Source organism: Oncorhynchus masou, chromosome 28 (genome assembly GCF_036934945.1).
Source record: "Oncorhynchus masou masou isolate Uvic2021 chromosome 28, UVic_Omas_1.1, whole genome shotgun sequence".
Lineage (NCBI taxonomy): Eukaryota > Metazoa > Chordata > Actinopteri > Salmoniformes > Salmonidae > Oncorhynchus > Oncorhynchus masou.
Window position 1 is genome coordinate 59,418,980 of NC_088239.1, and position 15,008 is coordinate 59,433,987.

The 15,008-nt window shown below is 47.7% G+C and overlaps 1 long non-coding RNA gene across 1 annotated transcript in view; it reads left to right on the top strand.

The window, feature by feature from the left end:
- The first annotated feature begins 240 nt into the window (after positions 1-240).
- The window catches only part of LOC135518647 (uncharacterized), a 56,411-nt gene continuing 41,643 nt past the window's right edge, over positions 241-15,008 (top strand). Inside the window, exon 1 of the long non-coding RNA XR_010452197.1 lies at positions 241-377. This is a non-coding gene — a long non-coding RNA (uncharacterized LOC135518647). The remainder of the gene's footprint in view (positions 378-15,008) is intronic.

A 15,008-nucleotide genomic window follows, 5' to 3' on the forward strand; every position in this document is an offset into this window, starting at 1 on the left:
ATCCCCCCTCTCCCCCTGCTCCCAACCCAAGTCCCCTCCATCCCTCTGAGAATGTTCTGGGGTGGTGGAATGATTTGTGTGGGAGTGAAGGAGGAGGCCTGTATGGGCAGCAGCAGTCTAAGGCAGGTTAACTAACATGCTGCATGGCTGCTCCCCCCTGAACCCTCCCTCCAGGTAGTAGGCCTGTCTTCCAATAAGCCCCCTGTAGACAGAGGCTCAGCCGCCACCTCATTTGTCAGATTGTGGTGCAGACCGGGCTGGCTCGCTCAAAGGCCCAGGGAGGTGCATCTGGGGTCAGAGTGGAGCAGATTGGGCTGGGAGTAACACTGGATGGGTGAATGGATGGATGGGAAATGGAGAAAAATGGGTGGAGAAAGGTATGAGTGACAGTTCCTTTTTCCTCTCCTTTACTGTATATCTATAACAATGGCAGTTCAGTACAAACAACAGCTTAAGATGCGCTCCATGTTTGGTCTAGTCTTCTGCCATCGCTGCTACTAGTACCACTGTTACTGTTCCTAGATTGAACAGAAGAAGATATGTTGTGAATGTATGGTGAACTAAGCTGTAATCCCCAGTTGTGTAGCACTGAACCATCCCACAATGGAGGTTAATGGGGATGGGTTGAGTGGGTAGCAGACACAAGGTCTGGTGATATACTGATTTGTCCCAATTGACGTTCATTGTCTCCCCCTAAAGGGGTGATGGGTTGAGGAGGGGGAGGCAGGTAGTCTGAGGGCCTGGTGGGGATGGGGGACTGAGGGATGGAGGAGAGGTGGAGCTAAGGGGTGAGTGATGACACCGGGCTGTAAGCCATCCACATCTGTTTCCAATCATCGACATGAAAAAGCCAGTGGGCTAGACAGTCATTCCCGGCCGCGCAGGGAGGAATCTCGAGGAGACAAACTCAATGAGCCTCTCTGGTAACAAAGGTTCCAGCATCGCAATCTGCAGCACAACATGGGATGGAGACGGCAGAGATACAAAAGGGAAAGGTTCCAGCGAGAAAAGTTCAGTTCAGGGGTCTCCTTGGCTTCAGCGCTTTCTGTGACAGGTGTGACAGAGGTTGTATTTTTCAGTTTAACCAGGCGTTTATGGAGAAGCAAGATTTAGTGTGGGTCTGCCAAGTTCTACGTCAATTCAAGACAAAAGAGCATTCTTCTATTTACAGTTGATGTCAGAAGTTTACATACCTTAGCCAAATATATTTTAACAAAGTTATTCACAAATCCTGACACTTAATCCTAGTAAAAAATGCCTGTTTTAAGTCAGTTAGGATCACTACTTTATTTTAAGACTGTGAAATGTCAGAATAATAGTAGAGAGAATGATTTATTTCAGTTTTGATTTATTACATCACATTCCCAGTGGGTCAGAAGTTTACATACACTCAATTAGTATTTAAATTGTTTAACTTGGGTTAAACGTTTCGGGTAGCCTTCCACAAGCTTTCCACAATAGATTGGGTGGATTTTGGCCCATTCCTCCTGACAGAGCTGGGGGGGGTACTGTCACGACTTCCTTCGAAGTCGGTCCCTCTTCTTGTTCAGGCGGTGTTCGGCAGTCGACGTCACCGACCTTCTAGCCATCACTGATCCATTTTTCATTTCCCTTACCTTTGTCTTGTCTTCCATCACACCTGGTTCCAATCCCATCAATTACATGTTGTGTATTTAACCCTCTGTTTCCCCTCATGTCCTTGTGATTGTTTGTTGTATGTATTGGTGCTAGTTATGTCCTGGTGTGCGATGGGTTTCCACCCTCTTATTTTATTTTGTATATGTTGGTTTCCGGAGTTTTTGAATTTTTATTAAACTGCTCCGTTTATACCAAGTTCACTCTCCTGCGCCTGACTTCCTTGCCACCAGCACGCACCTATTACACAGAGCTGGTGTAACTGAGTCAGGTTTGTAGGCCTCCTTGCTCGCACACGCTTTTTCAGTTCTGCCCACAAATATTCTATAGGATTGAGGTCAGGGCTTTGTGATGGCCATTCCAATACCTTGACTCTGTTGTCCTTAAGCCATTTTGCCACAACTTTGGAAGTATGCTTGGGGTCATTGTCCATTTGGAAGACAGACCCCCACAACATGATGCTGCCACCCCCGTGCTTCACGGTTGGGATGGTGTTCTTCGGCTTGCATTTTTCCTCCAAACATAACGATGGTCATTATGGTGAAACAGTTCTATTTTTGTTTCATCAGACCAGAGGACATTTCTCCAAAAAGTACATGTGCAGTTGCACGTCTGGCTTTTTATGGCGGTTTTAGAGCAGTGGCTTCTTCCTTGCTGAGCGGCCTTTCAGGTTATGTCGATATAGGACTCGTTTTACTGTGGATATAGATTCTTTAGTACCTGTTTCCTCCAGCATCTTCACAAGGTCCTTTGCTGTTGCTCTGAGATTGATTTGCACTCTTCGCACCAAAGTACGTTCATCGCTAGGAGACAGAACGCGTCTCCTTCCTGAATGGAATGAGGGCTGCGTGGTCCCATGGCGTTTATAATTGCTTTCTATTGTTTGTACAGATGAACGTGGTACCTTCAGGCATTTGGAAATTGCTCTCAAGGATGAACCAGACTTGTGGAGGTCTACAATTTTTTTCTTGGCTGATTTCTTTTGATTTTCCCATGATGTCAAGCAAAGAGGCACTGAGTTTGAAGGTAGGCCTTGAAATACATCCATAGGGACACCTCCAATTGACTCAAATGATGTCAATTAGCTTATCAGAAGCATCATGTATGTGAACCTCTGACCCACTGGAATTGTGATACAGTGAATTATAAGTGAAATGATCTGTCTATAAACAATTGTTGGAAAAATTACATGTGTCATGCACAAAGTAGATGTCCTAACCAACTTGCCAAAACGATGGTTTGTTTACAAGAAATTTGTGGAGTGGTTGAAAATCTAGTTTTTTTATGACTCCAACCTAAGTGTTTGTAAACTTCCGACTTCAACCGTATGTATAGGAATCTTCATTGTGTGTAAACTGTATCTCTTAGGAATACATAGTACCAATAATAATGTGTGACAGCATGGCAAAAGGTTATCAAAATTATTTAACTTGATAATTACAAGTGGGGAAAAAACCTGAGGTCTGGTTTATAATAACATCGTCAAACGCAAGAGGCGGAGGAAGGTGAACAAGCACGAGACTGGATGATTGTCCTCCAACAGGAGAGCAGATTACATACCAAGTGTAAAGCTATTTATTTAGCAATAATTTAGAAAATTTGAAGCAGGAATAACATTGTAGTGAGAAAGAGAGCTAAGAAGGTCAGAGGAATCTGGGCCCTGCGGTTGAAACATGACTGCAAGTTGTTTTAACTGGCTGTAGAAATAAGCATGGCCGGGCTGTTACTCTGGGCAGCTGTTAATCTCGTACCGGTGGTAACCTACTCTCTCCCCTTCCTTCTAAGATTTCCTCCTGCTTACACATCCCAGGGTGCCTTCAGCCGGGGAAATGGAGCTTCTCTTCCCTTTATTTGACATCCTCGTTATGAGTATCACACACACACACACACACACACACACACACACACACACACACACACACACACACACACACACACACACACACACACACACACACACACACACACACACACACACACACACACACACACACAAAAACACACACAAAAACACCCACACATAGACACAGACACATCTCCTTTTCTCCCCTCTGACACATCTTTCCAGGACCCCTCTCTCTAGGCATACATGCAAAATGGGGGAGGGCAAGGACACAACACAGAAACACATTAGAGAAAATCGGTTCCTCTCCTCGGCAAACAATGGTTCTGGGAAGTAATGTAATTCTACCCTGCTCCATGCTCTCTCTCGCTCTCTCTCTCTTCTCTCTCTCTTCTCTCTCTTTTTTTCTCTCTGCCTCTATCGCTCTCTCTCTTCATGGTTTGTTGTCACTACCTGAGGATGGAAGTGTTAAAACAGAACTGACATCCATTGTAGTGATCTCATCATAACAAAATTAATTGTTTACATAATATAATTAGAATGAAGGAGAGAGAGAACAAGAAAGAGAGAGGGAGCTGGACAAGGCAAAAAAAATAGTGAAAAAAATAAAAATGGTGGTGTTAAAGTGCCAAGTCTGGGAATGGATCTTTCTTCTCACAGCTCCAGTTCAAGGCCATTGTGTTGTACACCTCCTGTCCTGTCCTGTCCTGTCCTGTCCTGTCCCTCTGCTCTATCCCTGCCCCCCTACTCTCCTCTGCTCTATCCCTGTCCCCCTACTCTCCTCTGTTCTATCCCTGCCCCCCTACTCCTCTGCTCTATCCCTGTCCCCCTACTCTCCTCTGCTCTATCCCTGGCCCCCTACTCTCCTCTGCTCTATCCCTGGCCCCTACTCTCCTCTGCTCTATCCCTGGCCCCCTACTCTCCTCTGTTCTATCCCTGCCCCCCTACTCTCATCTGCTCTATCCCTGCCCCCCTACTCTCCTCTGCTCTATCCCTGCCACCCTACTCTCTTATGCTCTATCCCTGGCCCCCTACTCTCCTCTGTTCTCTCCCTGGCCCCCTACTCTCCTCTGTTCTATCCCTGCCCCCCTACTCTCCTCTGCTCTATCCCTGCCCCCCTACTCTCCTCTGCTCTATCCCTGGCCCCCTACTCTCCTCTGCTCTATCCCTGCCCCCCTACTCTCCTCTGCTCTATCCCTGCCCCCCTACTCTCCTCTGTTCTATCCCTGCCTCCCTACTCTCCTCTGCTCCATCCCTGCCCCCTACTCTCCTCTGCTCTATCCCCGCCCCCTACTCTCCTCTGCTCTATCCCTGCCCCCTACTCTCATCTGCTCTATCCCTGCCCCCTACTCTCCTCTGCTCTATCCCTGCCCCCTACTCTCCTGCTCTATCCCTGACCCCCTACTCTCCTCTGTTCTATCCCTGCCTCCCTACTCTCCTCTGCTCCATCCCTGCCCCCTACTCTCCTCTGCTCTATCCCCGCCCCCCCTACTCTCCTCTGCTCTATCCCTGCCCCCCTACTCTCATCTGCTCTATCCCTGCCCCCCTACTCTCCTCTGCTCTATCCCTGGCCCCCTACTCTCCTCTGCTCTACCCCTGGCCCCCTACTCTCCTCTGCTCTATCCCTGTCCCCCTACTCTCCTCTGCTCTATCCCTGCCCCCTACTCTCCTCTGCTCTATCCCTGTCCCCCTACTCTCATCTGCTCTATCACTGTCCCCCTACTCTCCTCTGCTCTATCCCTGGCCCCCTACTCTCCTCTGCTCTATCCCTGGCCCCCTACTCTACTCTCCTCTGCTCTATCCCTGTCCCCCTACTCTCCTCTGCTCTATCCCTGGCCCCCTACTCTCCTCTGCTCTATCCCTGGCCCCCTACTCTCATCTGCTCTATCCCTGTCCCCCTACTCCCCTCTGCTCTATCCCTGTCCCCCTACTCTCCTCTGCTCTATTCCTGGCCCCCTACTCTCCTCTGCTCTATCCCTGGCCCCCTACTCTCATCTGCTCTATCCCTGTCCCCCTACTCTCCTCTGCTCTATCCCTGTCCCCCTACTCTCCTCTGCTCTATCCCTGTCCCCCTACTCTCCTCTGCTCTGTCCCTGGCCCCCTACTCTCCTCTGCTCTATCCCTGGCCCCCTACTCTCCTCTGCTCTATCCCTGTCCCCCTACTCTCATCTGCTCTATCCCTGTCCCCCTACTATCCTCTGCTCTATCCCTGGCCCCCTACTCTCCTCTGCTCTATCCCTGGCCCCCTACTCTCATCTGCTCTATCCCTGTCCCCCTACTCTCCTCTGCTCTATCCCTGTCCCCCTACTCTCCTCTGCTCTATCCCTGGCCCCCTACTCTCCTCTGCTCTATCCCTGGCCCCCTACTCTCCTCTGCTATATCCCTGGCCCCCTACTCTCATCTGCTCTATCCCTGGCCCCCTACTCTCCTCTGCTCTATCCCTGGCCCCCTACTCTCCTCTGCTCTATCCCTGTCCCCCTACTCTCCTCTGCTCTATCCCTGGCCCCCTACTCTCATCTGCTATATCCCTGCCCCCTACTCCCCTCTGCTCTATCCCTGGCCCCCTACTCTCCTCTGCTCTATCCCTGGCCCCCTACTCTCCTCTGCTCTGTCCCTGGCCCCCTACTCTCATCTGCTCTATCCCTGCCCTACTACTCTCCTATGCTCTATCCCTGGCCCCCTACTCTCCTCTGCTCTATCCCTGTCCCCCTACTCTCCTCTGCTCTATCCCTGGCCCCCTACTCTCCTCTGCTCTATCCCTGTCCCCCTACTCTCCTCTGCTCTATCCCTGGCCCCCTACTCTCCTCTGTTCTATCCCTGCCCCCTACTCTCCTCTGCTCTATCCCTGGCCCCCTACTCTCCTCTGCTCTATCCCTGGCCCCCTACTCTCATCTGCTCTATCCCTGTCCCCCTACTCTCCTCTGCTCTATCCCTGTCCCCCTACTCTCATCTGCTCTATCCCTGGCCCCCTACTCTCCTCTGCTCTATCCCTGGCCCCATACTCTCATCTGCTCTATCCCTGCCCCCCTACTCTCCTCTGCTCTATCCCTGGCCCCCTACTCTCCTCTGCTCTATCCCTGGCCCCTACTCTCATCTGCTCTATCCCTGCCCCCCTACTCTCCCCTGCTCTATCCCTGGCCTCCTACTCTCCTCTGCTCTATCCCTGTCCCCCTACTCTCCTCTGCTCTATCCCTGGCCCCCTACTCTCCTCTGCTCTATCCCTGGCCCCCTACTCTCCTCTGCTCTATCCCTGGCCCCCTACTCTCCTCTGCTCTATCCCTGTCCCCCTACTCTCATCTGCTCTATCCCTGGCCCCCTACTCTCCTCTGCTCTATCCCTGGCCCCCTACTCTCCTCTGCTCTATCCCTGTCCCCCTACTCTCCTCTGCTCTATCCCTGGCCCCCTACTCTCATCTGCTATATCCCTGCCCCCCTACTCTCCTCTGCTCTATCCCTGGCCCCCTACTCTCCTCTGCTCTATCCCTGGCCCCCTACTCTCCTCTGCTTTGTCCCTGGCCCCCTACTCTCATCTGCTCTATCCTTGCCCCACTACTCTCCTATGCTCTATCCCTGGCCCCCTACTCTCCTCTGCTCTATCCCTGTCCCCCTACTCTCCTCTGCTCTATCCCTGGCCCCCTACTCTCCTCTGCTCTATCCCTGTCCCCCTACTCTCCTCTGCTCTATCCCTGGCCCCCTACTCTCCTCTGTTCTATCCCTGCCCCCTACTCTCCTCTGCTCTATCCCTGGCCCCCTACTCTCCTCTGCTCTATCCCTGGCCCCCTACTCTCATCTGCTCTATCCCTGTCCCCCTACTCTCCTCTGCTCTATCCCTGTCCCCCTACTCTCATCTGCTCTATCCCTGGCCCCCTACTCTCCTCTGCTCTGTCCCTGGCCCCCTACTCTCATCTGCTCTATCCCTGGCCCCCTACTCTCCTCTGCTCTGCTCTCCTCTCCCAGTTGAGGGGAGGCTGGACTTAAAAGCCTTGAGCTCTCGTGTAGTACATTTTCCAAAAGCTCTGGGTTATAGCGCTACATTACAAAGAGCTACAGCGCTCTCTTCACTGGGGCTCAGCACACAGGTTTACACTGGGGGCAAGGGTGTTATGGCTACAGGCTTTAAAGAAGTACAAGATGTAGGGAATGAAGAGTGCAATGTGCATGTGTGTGTTAAAGACAAAGATTGGCTTTGGCTTCCATTCTATTCCACCATGAAGTCCTTCTACACTCCCGAGGCCCAGCCCAGCCATGCTGTATAAGTGGTCAACACAGCCACTTTGGCTGCCATGATTACAGCACATGATGCACAGACACTCTTTCAATTGCATGAATATCGCAGGGTCATGATCAAGTCCCCTTATTCAGTACTGAGAGAGATACTATTTACTGATGACAGTAGAACTAATAAGCTGAATAGGATATAGTTGTCAATTGGTGGTGTTTCTGTGACCTTGATCAGACTTATTGATTGATTCTGTGCACCTGTTGCTAACTACTTGGAAAACAGTGGGTGGATTTGGCTAGGGGAGCCTTTGTCTAGTTTGTTGGTATCACTGTTGATAACTTAATCTCAGTTGTACATTGAGGTACTGTAGCATGGGTCTACTCTCTAATGTCACGTTAGGTTAGTACCTTTGCTCCTGTTACTCAAATATCAAGTCCTGCATGTGGCAACGCATTTGTTACAGAGAACCAGGTTTAGGTCATACTAATGATACAAATAAAATCTCATGTACTGACAGAATCCATCTTCATAACCTTTTGCCCCTTTGCCAGGTTTTCTGAGGAATAGCTATAAAAGGCCAAGCCAATGTTGAATGTCATAAGGTTATGTGGAATGATTCCAAATAATTAAGTCACCTTATATACAGAGTGCAATTATGTATGCAAAGAGCCCAGAAATCAAAGTGGTGTGTTTACGAGGGAATATCTTTGATTAAACGTGCACAGTGCTGGAAATGACAACACATCACAACCCCTATGCAACAACCCATCCATGCTCAGGAGAGGGATACAGGTTTCGCAGGCAGGCATCCGGACGGTTCAGGGAAATTAATGGAGAGACTCCATACAACTAGCGGAAGTAATGAAAATAAATGGTGGGTCTTATTCCCGCCGGAGCTGAGGAGGAACTTAATCATCAAGCTAATTTCATTCCTGTCTGGCCCAGAGACTCCAAACAAACGCTTGTCGTGGAGCTGGCCAATGATGGATAAGACTGCCTGATGGCCAGATGGCAGATGCTAGCCCTGTAACTCAAGCCCAAATACTCTGTGACCCCCTCACGCCCCATGCGCTCACGACCAGACCAAATATTTCTGCCCCGCGCACACCCACCACTGTCCTGTCCTGTCCAGTGTGTGTGATTGGAATAGATGATGAACATAGGCCTGCAGAACATGGATTACACAATCAGAGCCTAGGTTGAATCAACCACCACCAGTTCTGATAAGAGATGTCTTGGAGGTTGTGGTGTAATTATGTGACGTTTGTATGTAAGGACTACGATTAAATTAGCCAAAGTTCTGGCCATAGTGACTAATTGTGGATGGTTGAGTCATATGATGTTCATGATTATACTTCTGGTTTATAATGACGGTACTATTGCACTCAGTTGCAGTCATACAGATGGTACTACCAATGTGCAATTAACTCAGTACACAAGGTTTCTCTGCATGTTCATATATTAAAAATGAATGTTGAAAAGTAGGATTTTGCCCAAAGTTGGTGCATATGGGGGAAATATTGTGGCCCAAGGGGAAAATGACATGTCACAAATGTCACATTTGTTCATAGGATCCTCCATCCTCATCGCACCAGATTCCCTTCATGTGGCACGTACACAGATGGGACTGTTACACTTGGGACGCTGCATACGGCAGGCCAAATGGCTCCCGTTTTTACCTTGTATTTTACCATCCTGATTCCCTCATTCACCAGCTTACATTTATGGTTTATTCAGTGGCTACCCTCTTAGTCAGGGCCGTGGCCCAAACAGAGGAATGCTTATGCCCCTATTCTTGTTGATTTGTTTTTACTCAACAGCATCCAGGAGAGAAGGAAACATTAAAAAGCAATTAATACATGAGACTGCAGAGGGAAATGTGAGTGGGAGACCTCCGATGGGAATGCCCTTCTCCTCCCCAGCAACATAGAACTGTGGCAAACACGGAAAAGAGGGCTTTTAGTGTGACTGTGGCTCGTCCCAGCAGACGGGTGACGGACAGGGGGACGGAGGAACAAACAAAGGCAGTTTACGACCAGCATAATCAATGTGACATTAGCACACACACATGATGCGCAGGGGGCCAGGCTCCTCTAGGCTCTGCTTAATACTATTCCAACTGGCAACTTGTTCCTCAGCGATTAACATTTCCGGCCCCTTTTAGAGAGCTTTTCTTTGGCTCTTTTCGCCCTTCAAGAGAGACTTAACATGATCACAAGATATCCGTGGCACTCACTTTAAAAGCAATCAAGTACACATCTAAATTCTCCTGTGACAGTTCTGGTTCACCTCCTTAGTGCTTTATTGTCGGGAGAGCCTCCCTGATTCGCTTGGTGTTATCCACAATGAATCAGAAAGCAGGACAAACTTGGACCAAGATTAAAGCTATCAGACGCCTTGAGTGGGACCAACATGAAACGGCAGATGAACTAGAATTATGTTAACTGTGAGACAGTTGAAAGTGGCCATACATATATTGGTCTGATGTTTTTGTAGGTTTTTACTTAAGGCAAGGGACACCTTTCACCAAATGCTCAATAGGCTCAGAACAAGAATAAAAAGCTACACCGTGTCACTACTTTGCACTACATTTGAGTATGGATATAGATTCCAGATATAGACATAAAGTACATTTACACTGAGTATACAAAGCATTAGGAACACCTGCTCTTGCCAACAAGTACCCAGTGTAGGGTGGCGTCTTTTGGACGGGACGTTAAACAGTTGTCCTGACTCTCTGTGGTCACTAAAGATCCAATGGCACTTATCATAAGAGTAGGGGTGTTAACCCGGTGTCCTGGCTAAATTCCCAATCTGGCTTTCATGCCACCTAATCATCTAATCACCTAATCATTTGGGGCGGCAGGGTAACCTAGTGTTTAGAGCATTGGACTAGTAACCGAAAGGTTGCAAGTTCATATCCTCGAGCTGACAAGGTACAAATCTGTCGTTCTGCCCCTGAACGGGCAGTTAACCCACTGTTCCTAGGCAGTCATTGAAAATAAGATTTTGTTCTTAACTGACTTGCCTAGTTAAATGAAGGTTTAAAAAAAGTTTACAATTGGCTCATTCATCCCCCTCCTCTCCCCTGTAACTATTCCCCAGGTCAATGCAGTAAATGAGGATGTGTTCTCAGTCAACTTACCTGGTAAAATAAGGGTAAAATAAAAAAAAGCATTTGGGAACTCCTTCAAGACTGTTGGAAAAGCATTTCTCGTGAAGCTGGTTGAGAGAACGCCAAGAGTGTGCAAAGCTGTCATCAAGGCAAAGTGTGGCTACTTTGAAGAATCTAAAATATATTTTGATTAGTTTATCACTTTTTTGATTACAACATGATTCCATATGTGTTATTTCATAGTTTTGATGTCTTCACTATTATTTTACAATGTAGAAAATAGTAAAAATAAAGAATGTGATAGTGTGTCCAAACTTTAGACTGGTACTGTACAGTGGGGAGAACAAGTATTTGATACACTGCCGATTTTGCAGGTTTTCCTACTTACAAAGCATATAGAGGTCTGTCATTTATATCATGGGTACACTTCAACTGTGAGAGACGGAATATAAAATACAAAAATCCAGAAAACCACATTGTATGATCTTTAATTAATTAATTAGCACTTTATTGCATGACATAAGTATTTGAACACCTACCAACCAGTAAGAATTCCGTCTCTCACAGACCTGTTAGTTTTTCTTTAAGAAGCCCTCCTGTTCTCCACTCATTACCTGTATTAACTGCACCCGTTTGAACTCGTTACCTGTATAAAAGACACCTGTCCACACACTCAATCAAACAGACTCCAACCTCTCCACAATGGCCAAGACCAGAGGGCTCCATGCAAGATCTCACCTCGTGGGGCATCAATGATCATGAGGAAGGTGAGGGATCAGCCCTGAACTACACGGCAGGACCTGGTCAATGACCTGAAGAGAGCTGGGACCACAGTCTCAAAGAAAATCATTAGTAACACACTACGCCGTCATGGATTAAAATCCTGCAGCGCACGCAAGGTGCGCCTGCTCAAGCCAGCGCATGTCCAGGCCCGTCTGAAGTTTGCCAATGACCATCTGGATGATCCAGAGGAGGAATGGGAGAAGGTCATGTGGTCTGATGAGACAAAAATAGAGCTTTTTGGTCTAAACTCCACTCGCCGTGTTTGGAGGAAGAAGAAGGATGAGTACAACCCTAAGAACACCATCCCAACCGTGAAGCATAGAGGTGGAAACATCATTCTTTGGGAATGCTTTTCTGCAAAGGAGGCAGGACGACTGCACCGTATTGAGGGGAGGATGGATGGGGCCATGTATCACGAGATCTTGGCCAACAACCTCCTTCCCTCAGTAAGAGCTTTGAAGATGGGTCGTGGCTGGGTCTTCCAGCATGACAACGACCCGAAACACACAGCCAGGGCAACTAAGGAGTGGCTCCGTAAGAAGCATCTCAAGGTCCTGGAGTGGCCTCGCCAGTCTCCAGACCTGAACCCAATAGAAAATCTTTGGAGGGAGTTGAAAGTCCATATTGCCCAGCGACAGCCCCGAAACCTGAAGGATCTGGAGAAGGTCTGTATGGAGGAGTCAAAATCCCTGCTGCGGTGTGTGCAAACCTGGTCAAGAACTACAGGAAACGTATGATCTCTGTAATTGCAAACAAAGGTTTCTGTACCAAATATTAAGTTCTGCTTTTCTGATGTATCAAATGCGTATGTCATGCAATAAAATGTAAATTAATTACTTAAAAATCATACAATGTGATTTTCTGGATTTTTGTTTTAGATTCCGTCTCTCACAGTTGAAGTGTACCTATGATAAAAATTACAGATCTCTACATGCTTTGTGACTAGGAAAACCTTCAAAATCGGCAGTGTATCAAATACTTGTTCTCCCCACTGGATATGTATAACTACCATTTATACATAACTATCATATAAATTCATAACTATCGTTGATGCACAACTGCCACACACACACACACACACACACATTCATGAATATATTCTGTCTGTATGCTCCCCCTCCCCCCTCAGCTTGTCATTGAACTGTTCTCTCCTCTCCACACATTAGTTTTTTTTATTCCATACAGGCTCTTATGAAACAAATTCTTTGTCCTTCAGTCCTTTACCATTAATTTACCTCAAGGCTATTAGGAAAAGGCAGCACTCTCAAGATAAACCACTCAGCTGTATTGTACATTTCTGACACAACAATTTAAAGGGAGAAAATAAATATATTTTGGTCGAGCCTCTTGAGAGGGCCAAGGCTTGGGAGGACAACCAAGGTAAATGCAAGCACTTTACCTTGGTAAGACACTCACAATTGAACCGCACACCCTTAGAGACATAGTTGCTAACCTCTGTGGCAAACCATAGTAACATGGCAGAGAAATTATAGTGACACAATGACAGAAAAAAATGGTTCAAGATGAAGTCATCATAGAAGACAGAGGCATCTTCAATCTTTAAGACTTGCTGACAATACTATCCACATTCTTTGGCTGTTTTCCTGTATTTCCCCCTCCATGTGACACCCTAACGACAGGGCAACTTGACACCTGGGCTCCAGACACATGACGACTCCTTCCTACAACGAAAACGCTCCTTGGCCTAATCCATCCAAGCAAGGCCTTAGCCATGCAGTTATATTTTTATCTCTCTGTCTGTTTCACTTTGAAACACTTGATCCTCCAACATGTCTGCTGTGTGGGGCTCATTGGTGTCATGGAAGGGGTCACCACGAGGGCACCGGCTGCACTCTCCCTTCCTCTCCCATCCCTCCCTTCCTCCCTCATCCGTCCTACGTCCCAGGGATATAAGTCTCTCAGCAGTCTGGCTGGTGTGGGGTGAGAGAGAGAGAGAAGCCCCACTCTGACAGACAGCCAGCACCGAGCAGAGCTGAATCAATTAAGGCACATCAAATCAAGAATTCATGCACTCTGAAAGTGACAAATATTGGCTGGGACTGTCGAAGCCGTCAGGCCCCTTGACATCGCTCGGTCTCCCCCTCTCCTTCTCTCTCTCTCTCTCTGCTCCCTCTCTCCCCGGTGAGCTGTATGTGTGTCTTGCAGCCATTACCCAGCCAAGTAGAACTGAGGTGTAGTGGTGTCAGAGAGAGACCAAGCTGTCTGTAACCCTGGTGATTGTCTCTGGCCTATCTTTGATATAGATTACACTCTCACTGGATAACCACGCTGTAGATCACCTTACTCAACGGTTTGTTGTTGTTAAGGCTGCCTTGCCTTTTACGGCTTGTCTTTCAGCCTGCTGACAGTTTTCATGTGTTTTCTTCAAATTCAGGACATTAAATGTGTAAATGTAATGTGGATGATGGAATAACACGAATGGCGACACATGATTGGAGATACTTCGAACTCTTAAACACAGAGTATGTTTGATAACCACTCTACATAACCTATATTACAAAGGCCATGTTGATGATAGGGAGGGGAAGGTTTCCATGATGTCTTTTCCATGTTCATCAGTCTAACTAAGAACATATTATCTATCATATTAACGGTGTAGTTTGGGTTTGACAGGTGCGTCAGGTGAGAATTTTGTATGACACCACTTAGCCTAAGAATCAATTAAGGGATAACCCCCCCCCCCCCCTCCTCTTTAGGTCATCCCCCTGTCGTCAGTGAGCATATGGCCGCCTGCTCACTGCACCACACTGGCTCTGTTTAAAATCCATTCCCACTCCCATCTCTGTCATTTCTCCTGGCCTTGCCACAAACACATAGCAGCCACTTGATATGTTTGCATGGGGATTTGGGGATGAACATTATTGTGTTGTCAGACGGAACATCTGGTGAGGGGAAAAGGTTACAGTAGGGATCCTTCACAGAATTCCTACCATCAGATAAATCAGCAACAAGTCACTGTGAAATGGGTGGTGGTGAAGAGGGGGGGGGGTAAAGGGGGGGGTAAAGGGGTTGGGTGTGTGTGTAGGGAAGCCTAGTGTGTGCGTGTGTGTTTGTGTGTGTGTGTGAGACATTAATTCAATTCTGGCTGAGCAGTCGTATGAGTCCTTCAAACGGCCTGCCAGGCCACTTAAAACCACACAGAGGACAGTGCATTAAGGAGGGTGGAGCCCAGCCCAGTACCACCTTCTCTGCATTTCAAATGGATACACATCTTTATCCTACTTGTCTTTGTGGATGAGTCTACAGCTCTCTCTCTTACACTCTTTCTCTATTTCCAGCCCATCTCACTCTCAACTGTATCGGTATTCCAGACACAGCAGTATGTTAGCATAACGTTCACAGTTGGTAAAGATGTTTCCTGTTCATCTTAAATGATCCTTGCCAGTCTGA